The sequence below is a fragment of the Phascolarctos cinereus genome, unplaced genomic scaffold (assembly GCF_003287225.1).
Source record: "Phascolarctos cinereus isolate Bilbo 61053 unplaced genomic scaffold, phaCin_HiC Scaffold_726;HRSCAF=1367, whole genome shotgun sequence".
Lineage (NCBI taxonomy): Eukaryota > Metazoa > Chordata > Mammalia > Diprotodontia > Phascolarctidae > Phascolarctos > Phascolarctos cinereus.
This window is the reverse complement of record NW_027556098.1, coordinates 106,103,282-106,114,420: the sequence shown is the minus strand read 5'-3', so window position 1 is coordinate 106,114,420 and position 11,139 is coordinate 106,103,282. Positions and strand designations below refer to the sequence as shown.

General features: G+C 38.3%; 1 pseudogene; it reads right to left on the bottom strand.

Annotated features, from left to right (window-relative positions):
• Nucleotides 1-326: 326 nt before the first annotated feature.
• On the bottom strand, nucleotides 327-3,549 carry LOC110222264 (ubiquitin-conjugating enzyme E2 Z pseudogene; annotated as a pseudogene).
• Nucleotides 3,550-11,139: the final 7,590 nt, after the last annotated feature.

Below are 11,139 nucleotides of genomic sequence, written 5' to 3'. Positions count from 1 at the left end.
GCCCCCCCCCGTATCCCCATTGACTATTCTGAGCAAGCCCCTCAGAGAGTTGCGGTCTTTGCCTTCTATCCCCAACAAACCATCACAGTGGAAATGTCTATCAGTTTTTTTGCCAGAGAACCATGCTCCAGGCTCTGCTGTATCAGTACCTTGGAACTGGCCATAGGCATGGGATGAAAATGGTCCTTGGTACCAAGAAGGTTGCAAACAACAGCCCACTCCCACCCTGGGGTCTGAGTGTCCTTGGTTCTTGCCTCAGGAAGGATGCTGTTGGGGCTGGAGGGAGATATGGTGCTGCTCCATCCCAGGGATGGGGTGGGGGTCATCTAGGCCCTTGAGCTCCCCTGCGTATCTGTCTCTGTTGTAGATGAGCTGCTATCAGAGTCTGTTTCAGCACTGTCTTGCTGATGTTTCTGCTGCACCTTCTGACGAATTGCCCTGAGGCAAATCAGGAGAAACTCATAGTCAAAGCAACCTCACTTCTCCCCAAAAGTTTCCTGCATTTGAAGGTCTTGGAGGGGTAGTTGGTCTTTGCACGCCACCTCATAGATGTCCTAATACTCCAGAAAGGACTTCTCCATCACATCCCTCAGGGGCTCAGGGCAGGGACATTTTCCCTCCAGCATGTCACAGACTGCCACTCTGATGGTCTCATGCCAGATATACTCATTGTACTTTTTGTTGTCTCCTGGGTGTTTCTCCTGCTCAAAGCCAGGCTCATTGTGGTAGGGGTTTTCATTCATTAGTACCCGGATGGAGATCAGCATGGAGGAGAAGCTCTGGGCTGGGCTCCCAGCAGGGCCATCCCAAGTACCCAGATTACTCAGGCAGACTTTTGCACTGCTGTAGAAGTTAGGGTTAAACCTCACCCTGGTATTGCCAGTGGTCATCAGTTTGACCCTTGGTAGGTGAATAGGATAATCTGGAGGACAGCAAACCAAGAACAAGAAGAAACCCCCTTCATAAGGAGTGCCAAACGGGCCCTTGATCAATGCTTGAATCTTAGTCATGTCCAGGTCACCCCTTAATTTTATTCTTCAGATATGATCCCTTCATCTTCAATTCACCCTGTGCCTTCTATCTATCTATCTATCTATCTATCTATCTATCTATCTATCTATCTATCTATCTTTATATACATATATATAATTTTTTCTCTCCAACTACCCTAATACTGACAAAGGTCTCATGAGTTATAAATATCATCTTTCCATGCAGGAATGTAAACAGTTCAATGTTAATAAGTCTCTTATGATTTCTCTTTACTGTTTACCTCTTCATGTTCTACTTGAGTCCTATATTTGAAAGTCAAATTTTTTATTCAGCTCTGGTCTTTTCATCAAGAATGCTTGAAAGTCCTCTATTTCACTGAATGACCATTTTTCCCCCTGAAGGATTATACTCAGTTTTGCTGGGTAGGTGATTCTTGGTTGTAATCCTATCTCCTTTGCCCTCTGGAATATTGTATTCCATGCCTTGTGGTCCCTTAATGTAGAGGCTGCTAAGTCTTGTGTTTTCCTGATTGTATTTCCACAATACTTGAATTGTTTCTTTGTGGATGCTTGCAATATTTTCTCCTTGACCTAGGAACCATGAGTTCAATTTTAAAGGAGTTAATTTTAAAGATTGGGGCCAAGTAGTGGAGTGAGTGCTTAAAAACAGACATCTGGTGAGTTTCAGAGCCAGGACTAGAATGTAAGTCTCTTGAGTTCTAGCCTGGTGCTTGTTCACCACATTGAGTATGGTGACTCTGGAAACTTGACTAGAAGGGTTGGGGGAGGACTAATGGATTTTACATTGATTAAATAAGTCATTTTGTGGCCTAGAGGTATTCTATATTCCACTGATTAGAGGGAGTGTGACTTCTTCTAAAAGGTAGTCCAAGCAGCTGACAGTTTTCCCTCATATTGTATAGTTACTTTCAATAATAGTTAACTTTTGAGAAAAATGCACATAATGAAAGATGTCAAGATCATGACTAGTCTAGAGGAAAACTGCACCAAAGTGACTACCAGAGAATCTGATTTTGCATCCAGATGTAATCCAGAATTGGGGTAACCACAAGACGCTAGGAAACCAAAGTTTCAAGAAGTTAAAGCCCACATGCTATTCATTCTACTCCCTTCAACTCTACTTGGATGTGAATATCACTGTTACTTTCATAACAGAGTTCATGGGGATGGCCTCTCCTTCACTTTCCCAAATGAGCTTTTTCTGGGCAGTTTTATATTTGAGAGAAATGGCTATCACTAAGCAGTGGTGGACAGCTTGTTGGGCATTGGATTCCCATTGGAACATACCATTACTTTGTAGTAAACTAGCCAGCATGGTAGTTAAGGAGAAATGTGGTAAAACAAGGGAATTTTGATAGCCGTTAATCCCCATGGTGTGATAAAAATATTAAATGTTCCAAAGTCAGAGAACTTGACTTTGAGTCCTGGAGCAAACCACATGAACTCAGGGCCTCATTCATTATCAATCTGGAAGTTGTACTGCTATCATGACCCTGGGTAAGAGCTCCTCAAAAGAATGCTTCAACTTACTAGCTCATGCAAATTATAGTATTCTTCATTCCAGTTAGAATTTAGGGGCTGATGGGCACTTCGAGTTCTTTTATTATCTATTTTTTGTATAACAAGCAATCCTTCTCCCCTACTTCTAAGATGCCATTCTAAGTTTCTCCCAGTCAGACTTGCTCCTCCAAGCCTAGTCATCCATTCTTACCATCTTAGAAGTAATCTATGGCACTTATCACCAAATCTTCATTCACATTCAGACCATCCCTACTTCTCCCTAGGCCCATGCTAAGTGGTCCCCTTTGGAAAAGCCATTTTAGGAAACAGTGTTGCCTAACAAATAGCACTCTAGATTTAGCTTGCATTAGAATCCTATTTCAAATAGTTACCAGCTATGTGACCATGGGTGATTCATTGAACCTAATCTATTAAATAGGGATTATATTTCTTACTTCACGTGTTGTGAGGAATAATCAAGATAATATATATGAAATGCCTTTGGAAAAAATGTGCTATACAAATATAAGTAATTATTATTGTTTGAAAGTCATATGTTATATAGCAAGTTGTATGTGACAGATTTGCAGTTTTATACACAATCTTTTTTTTCTATTCTGCTATGTTGTGGAAATGCTTGTTTTATTTCTTAAATTCAGAATAAAATAAATAACATTTTTAAAAAAGGAGATCACAGGTGAGACAACATGTAAGCCACTATGTATAAACAAGATATAGATATAGATAAAGATATATGATAATTTGGGAGTGGGAGGCATTTCCCAGTTCTCCTCTGCCCAAAGTAGTCCCCAAATGCCTTTTCTCAGAGATTATGTTCCATTTACTCTGTTCATAGTTATTTACATGTCTTCCCTATTAGAATATGAGCTCCTCGAGGGCAGGGACAGTGTTTTTACCTTTCGTTGTACCTCCAGTCCGTAGCATAGTACCTGTCACTATAAATGCTTATAGGCTGACTGGCTGACTGATGTGATTCTGTCCAGAATGATGTTGTTCCATCTGATACTGCTTCCATCTTTTTTTTTTAATGTATTTTCCCAATTACATATCAAGACAATTTTTAGCATTCATTTTTACAAGATTTTGAGTTCCAAATTTTTCTTCCTCCCTCCATCCCTCCTCTCCCTTCTTCCTGAAATGGTAGGCAATTTGGTATAGGTTATACATGTGCTATTAGGTAGAACACATTTCTGTGTTACTAATAGTTGTAAAAGAAGAAACAGATCAAAAGGGAAAAAAATACAAAGAATAGAGTAAGTGAAAAAAAAGTATGCTTTGATCTGCATTCAGACTCCATCAGTTCTTTAACTGGATATGGATAGCATTTTCCTTCATGAGTCCTTTGTTTTTGTCTTGGATCATTGTGTTGCTGAGAAGAGCTGAGTCATTCATAGTTGATCATCACATAGTGTTACTCTTACTGTGTACTGGTTTTTCTGGTTCTGCTCATTTCACTTTGTATCACTTCCTATAAGTCTTTCCATGTTTTTCTGAAATCTGCCTGTTTATCATTTCTTATTCCACAATAGTGTTCCATTACAATCATATACTGCAACTTGTTCAGCTTTTCCCCAATTGCTTGTTCAGCCATTCCTCAATTGATGGGCATCCCTTCAGTTTCCATAATTTTGTCACCATGAAAAGGGCTTCTATAAATATTTTTGTACGTGTAGGTCCTTTTCCCTTTTTCTGATCTCTTTGTGATACAGACTTAGTACTGTTATTCCTGGATTAAATGGTATGAACAGTTTTGTTGCCCTTTGGGGATAGTTCCGAATTGTTCTCCAGAATGGTTGGATCAGTTTACAACTCCACCAATATTGCATTAGTGCCCCAATTTTCCCAAATCCTCTCCAATATTCATCATTTTCCTTTTTTCTTTTTGTCATATTAGCCAATCTGATAGGTGTGTTGTGGTGCCTCAGAGTTGTTTCAATTTGTATTTCTCTAATCAAAAGTGATTTAGAATACTTCTTCATATGCCTATAGATAGCTTTGATTTCTTCATCTGAAAACTGCCTGTTCATATCCTTTGACCATTTATCAATTGGGGAATGGCTTATAGTCTTACAAATTCATTTCTCTATATATTTGAGAAATGAGGCCTTTATCAGAGAGACACTTGCTGTAAAGATTGTTTCCCAGCTTTCTGCTTTCTTTCTAATCTTAGTTGCATTGGTTTTGTTTATGCAAAAGCTTTTTAATTTGAAATAATAAAAATTAGCTATTTTACATTTTTTAATGCTTTTTAGCTCTTCTTTAGTCATGAATCTGTAATTCACTTAACTTCTCCTTTAAGAATTTGGATGCTACACCACTTGGTGTATATATGTTTAATATTGATATTACTTCATTGTCTATGGTACTTTTTAGCAAGATGTCATTTCCTTCCTTGTCTCTTTTAATTGGGTCTGTTTTTACTTTTGTTTTGCCTAAGATAAGGATTGCTACATATTGTAGGATTATACTCTACTTGATCCACTCTACTATCTGCTTCCATTTTATGGGAAAGTTCATCCCACTCACATTTACAGTTATGATTACTAACTGTGTATTTCCCTCTATCCTATTTTTCCTCCTGTTTATCTTCTCTCTCCTTTCACTTTTTCCCTCCTCAACAGTGTTTTGCTTCTGTCTACCACCTCTCCCAATCTACCCCCCCTTGTGTCAGCCCCCCCCTTTACTTAATCTCCTCCCCTCCTACTTTCCTATCAGGTAAGATCAAGGTCTATTTTCAACTGATTGTGTATATTATTCCCTCTTTGAGCCAATACTGAGGAGAGTAAGGTCCTAGCAATGTCCCTTGCCCACCCTCCCATCTTCCCCTCCACAGTAATATTGGTTTTTTTGCCCTTCTTTATGCAAAATAATTGACCCCATTCTACCTCTCCCTTTCTTCTGTACCTAGTGTACTCCTCTTTTTCACCCTTTAGTTATTTTTTATAACATTCCCTCAAATTCACCTTATACCTGTACCCTTTGTCTATGTATATTCCTTCTAGCTACACTGGTAGTAGTGCAGTTTTAAAGAATTACACATATCATCTTCCCTGTAAACAGCTCCATTGAGTACCTTATGTTTTCTTTTCCCTTTTTACCTTTTTAGGCTTCTCTTATGTCTTGATATTGGAGAACAAATTTTTTGTTAAATTCTGGTCTTTTCCTTATGAAAGCTTGAAATCCTTCTATTACATTAAATAGCCACTTTTCCCCCTTGGAGTATTATGCTTAATTTTGCTGGGTAGGTGATTCTTGGTTGTAATCTTAGCTCCTTCGCCTTTCACAATATCATATTCCATGATCTCCAGTCCTTTAATGTTGCAGCTGCTAAGTCCTGTGCAATCCTGATTGTGGCTCCCCTTTATTTGAATTGTTTCTTTCTGGCCACTTGAAGTATTTTTTCCTTGACCTGATAGTTCTATAATTTGTATATAATGTTCCTTGGAGTTTTTATTTTGGGATCTCTTTCCTGAGGTGATCAGTGGGTTCTTTTAATGCTTATTTTGCCCTCTGGTTCTAGGATACGAAGGTGTTTTTCCTTGACAATTTCTTGAAAGATGCTGTCTAGGTCTTCCTTTTGATTATGGCTTTCAGGTAGTCCAGTGATTCTGACATTGTCTCTCCTGGATCTATTTTCCAGGTCTGTTGTTTTCCCCATAAGGTATTTTACATTTTCTTCCATTTTTTCAGTCTTTTGAATTTGTTTGATTGATTCTTGATGTCTCATTGAGTCATTAGCTTCCACTTGCCCAATTCCAATTTTTAAGGAGTGGTTTTCCTCAGTTAGCTTTTGTACTTCCTTTTCCATTTGGCCAATTGTACTTTTTAAGGAGTTGTTTTTCTCAGTGGATTTTTGTATCTCCTTTTCCACTTGACCAATTTTTTTTAAGAAATTGTTTACTTTTTCCAAGCTGTTGACTCTATTTTCATAATTCTCTTGAAGTGTTCTCATTTCTTTTCCCAATTTATCTTCTACCTCTCTTACATGATTTTTAAGCTCCTTTTTGAACTTTTCCATGAGTTTTCTTCTTCTTCTTCTTCTTCTTCTTCTTCTTCTCTTCTTCTTCTTCTTCTTCTTCTTCTTCTTCTTCTGTCTAGGCAATGGGGGTAAGTGACTTGCCCAGGGTAACACAGCCAGTAAGTGTCAAGTGTCTGAGGCCAGATTTGAACTCAGGTCCTCCTGACTCCAGGGCCAGTGCTTTATCCACTGTGCTACCTCACTGCCCTTTTCCATGAGCTTTTTCTGGGCTTGAGACCACTTCACATTTTTCTTTGGGGTTTTGCTCATAAGTGTTTTTGACATTGTTGTCCTCTTCTGAGTTTATGTCTTGGTCTTCCCTGTCACTGTAATAACTTTCTATGGTCAAATTCTTTTTTGTTGTTTTTTGCCCATCTTTTTTGACCTTTTTTTCCTTTCCTTTAAATTTGAGCTCTTCTCCTGGGGTGGAAGAGGCACTGTATCAAGCTTCTTGTGGCAGGGGCTGCAAGCCCTGGCTGTTTACCTGTACTGCACTGATGTTGCCCTGAGGCCCATGGGGCACCCTCATGTCTAATGCTGTGCTGAGGGGTGGCATTGGGGGTGGCTGGTGCTGCTGTAGGCCTTAGGGGTCTGGCAGCTCACCTGGTGCTGAGCCAGACTTCCTAGTGCTGGTATCTATATGCTGAGGCTGTTACGATATTTCTGTGTTTCCCCAGGGCTGCACTGAAGCACATGGCTCTCTGGCTTCTGGGGGCTGCCTGTTTGCTGTAAGGGAAGGTTCTCAGAGCTTGAGTCTGCTATTTCCCTTGGCTATGCTGAGGCATGTGGGGGGTCCTGGTGTTCATGTTTGCCTGCTCCAATACACTAGGGCTTAGGATTTCCCACTGGTTTGCTAAGGTGGGGCTTTCTGCTGGCTTATTGGGAGGCTTCCTTTCCTGGACTCTGTTCTCCTTTTGCCCAAATGAGACAGACCTTTCTTGCCAAAATTCCAAGTTTCATGGGCTGAAAGATTGTTTCACCCCATCTTTTTGCTGGTTCTGCTGTTTCAGGATTTGTTTTAGGGTGCTATTTTATGGTTGTTTGGAGGTGAATATGGGAGAGTTAGGGCAATTTGCTACTTATTCTGCTATTGTGGATCTCAGAAGACCCCATAGCCAATTATTATTAACAAACTCTCTTAAACCCTTGGATTTCTTCCTCTAATGCTTCTTCCATTTCTTTGCTTCAACTAGAAGAAATATATCTTTCCTTTAAGCATATCACTTCTCTCATAATCCCCTCTCTTGGAGCCTATTACTTCTCCTATCCTGCAAAGTGACAAAACTGGGAGGTGTAATCTCTCTTGCATTGAAGTTTGTGCAAGCTATTTGAACCACCTTCTCCCTAAACTTGTGGCTTTCACCTGCCATTCTCCAGGTCACTATTGACACCCTAAATGATTTTAGCATCTTCTTCATGCCCTTCCTTTCCACCCTCATCCCTTATTATAATCCTTGGGGACTTCAATATTCACTTCAGTGGCCCCAGTAACAATCCAACCACCCAATTCATCAACCTCCTTAACCCGGAGAGCTTCCTTTCCCAGCCCATTTCTGCCATATAAAGCATGGTTACAGCTTAGACTTCACCATTTTATGGACCCACACCACCTGCAAGACCTGAAATTCAAAATTCAACTTTGTGAACACAATTTTCCTATTCTTCCTTCTTTCCATTTTAAGTCTAGGGCTACTTCTACTAGGAATACCTCTTATTCTCTTTTTGTGCTCATCCCTACTCTAAGTTTCCATTGTTACTACCCTAGCAGTGTCCCTTTCCCCCCATAGCAATAACTGAAATTTCTATAGCACTTTAAATTTTGGAAAGAACTCTATGTATGTTATCTCACGATTCTATGAGGTACACATTATAGGTATTTCTGTATGTTCCTTTTTTAAGACATAAGGAAACTGAGACTTGGGAAGAGGTTATATGACTTGCCTGTGTTCATTAAACTTGTAAGTACCAGAAGATGGATTTGAATCTATGCCTTTCTGACTCCAAGTTCAGCACTCTATCATCTTTCCAAGCTTTCCACATGATACTTTACTGCCAAGCACTTTTTGTGCTATCTGTGAACTTCATATCTACGAGGGCAGAGACTGTCTTATTTGAACTTTTTTAAACTTTCCTCAGCAACTAGAATAGTGCTCTATACACAATAGTTACTTAATAAGTGTTCATTTAGTATACATGATTTAGATATAAATGCTGATACTATATGCAAACTAGGAGAGTAAGAAATAGTTTAACTGTCAGATTTGTAGAGAATGGAAGAATTTATCACCAAACAAGAAGTATAGAACACTATGAAATGCAAAATAGATAATTTTGATTACATTAAATTGAAAAGGTTTTGCACAAACAAAGCCAATACAACCAAGATTAGAAGGGAAGCTAGGAAACACTTTTTACAATCAGTGTCTCTGATAAAGGACTGATTTCTCAAATATATAGAGAACTGAATCAAATTTATAAGAATACAAGTCGTTCCCCAATTGACAAGTGGTCAAAGGATATGAACAGGCAGTTTTCAGAGGAAGAAACTAAAGTTATCTATAGTCATATGAAAAAATGCTCTAAATCACTGTTGATTAGAGAAATACAAATCAAAACAACTCTGAGGCACCACATCACACCTATCAGATTGGCTAACATGACAAAACAGGAAAATTATAAATGTTGGAGAAGATGTGGAAAAATTGCAACACTAATGCATTGTTGGTGAGGTTGTGAACTGATCCAACCATTCTAGAGAGTAATTTGGAACTATGCTCAAAGGGCAATAAAACTGTGCATATATTGACCCAGCAATAGCACTTCCAGGGCTGTATCCCAAAGAGATCATAAAAATGGGGAAAGGACCCACATATACAAAAATATTTATAGCAGCTCTTTTTGTGGTGGCCAAGAAGTGGAAATTGAGGGGTTGTCCATTAATTGGGGAATGGCTGAACAAGTTGTGGTATATTAATGTAATGGAATACTACTGTGCTATAAAAAATAATGAACAGATGGACTTCAGAAAAACCTGGAAAGACTTGTATGGACTGATGCTGAGTGAAGTAAGCAGAACCAGGTGAACATCGTACATAGTAACAGCAACATTGTGCAATGACTAACTCTGATAGACTTAGCTCTTCTTAGCAAAGCAAGGATCTAAGACAACTCCAAAAGACTCATGATGGAAAATGCTATCCACATCCAGAAAAAGAACTATGGAATCTGAATGCATATAGAAGCATATTATTTGCACTCTCTCTCTCTCTCTCTCTCTCTCTCTCTCTCTCTCTCTCTTCTCTTTCTCATTTCTCATTTCTTCTGGTTCCTCCCATTGGTTCTAATTCTTATTTACAACATGACTAATGTGAAAATATGTTTAAAAGGAACACATGTGTAGAACCTATATCAGATTGCACACTGTCTTGGGGTGGGGGAAGAGAAGAAGGGGGAGAAAATTTGGAGCTCAAAATCTTATGGAGGTGAATGTTGAAAACTAAAAATAAATAATTTTTAAAATGTTTATTTAATTGGGTGTTTAATCACCACACCTTTTGTTATTGAATTGTATCTAACAATGGCACCACTAAGGCAGATAAGGTTACCTTTCTACTATACCTTCCCCCCTATTCTGCTTCTGCTACATAGAATGTTCCATTTATATTGATATTCTAGTAAATGATAGATCCCAATATGTCCTTGTGAAGACACATGCAACTTAAGCTTTCCTTGTTTCTAAGTTTGGCTATTCTATAAACTTGGTTATTTAGAAATAGTGATGAGTCAATATCTTTAATTATTCAAGCCTAGAATTGAGAAGGCTAAGCCTTCTATGGCATCTACACAATGATTCAGCCTTAAGATAGAAAACAAAAAGATCTATTCAACCATTTGGATTTTTTATATAATGTCAAATACAGAGATAGTTGAAAGTGTTATATGCTTTAGCATTTTTCAATAGTCGCAGAATCACACACCCTCTGAATCTTAGAGGGTATATAGTACAATTCCGCATCTTTAACAAATGGGCATACAACATCTGCATAAATATCTCTAACAAGGGATGAACTCATCGCTTTGTGAGACAACCTTTTTTTTTTTGGATAGACAATTCTGACTGCTAGGTATTTTCTTTTTCTTTAGGTTGAACCAGAACCAATCATCTCCTATGTAAATTCAATCCATATGTTTTTTGTAAAATTTTTAATAATTTCTTCTAATTACACATAAAGACAAATTTTAACATTCATTTAAAAACTTTGAATTCCAAATTTTGTCCCTATCACATCCCTACCAAGATGGAAAGCAATTTGATATAGATTACATATGTACATTAATGTAAAATATATCTCCATATTAGTCATGTTGTGAAAGAAGAAATAGTCCAAAAGGGAAAAACACACAAAAAGATAAAGTGAAAATACTGTGCTTCAACCTTTATTCAGACTCCATCAGTTCTCTGGATGTGAATAGCAATTTTTCTCATGAGACCTTCAGAATTGTCTTGGATCATTGTATTTCTGGGAATAGCCAAGTCATTCATAGTTGATAATCGTACCATGTTGCTGTTGCTGTGTACAATGTTCT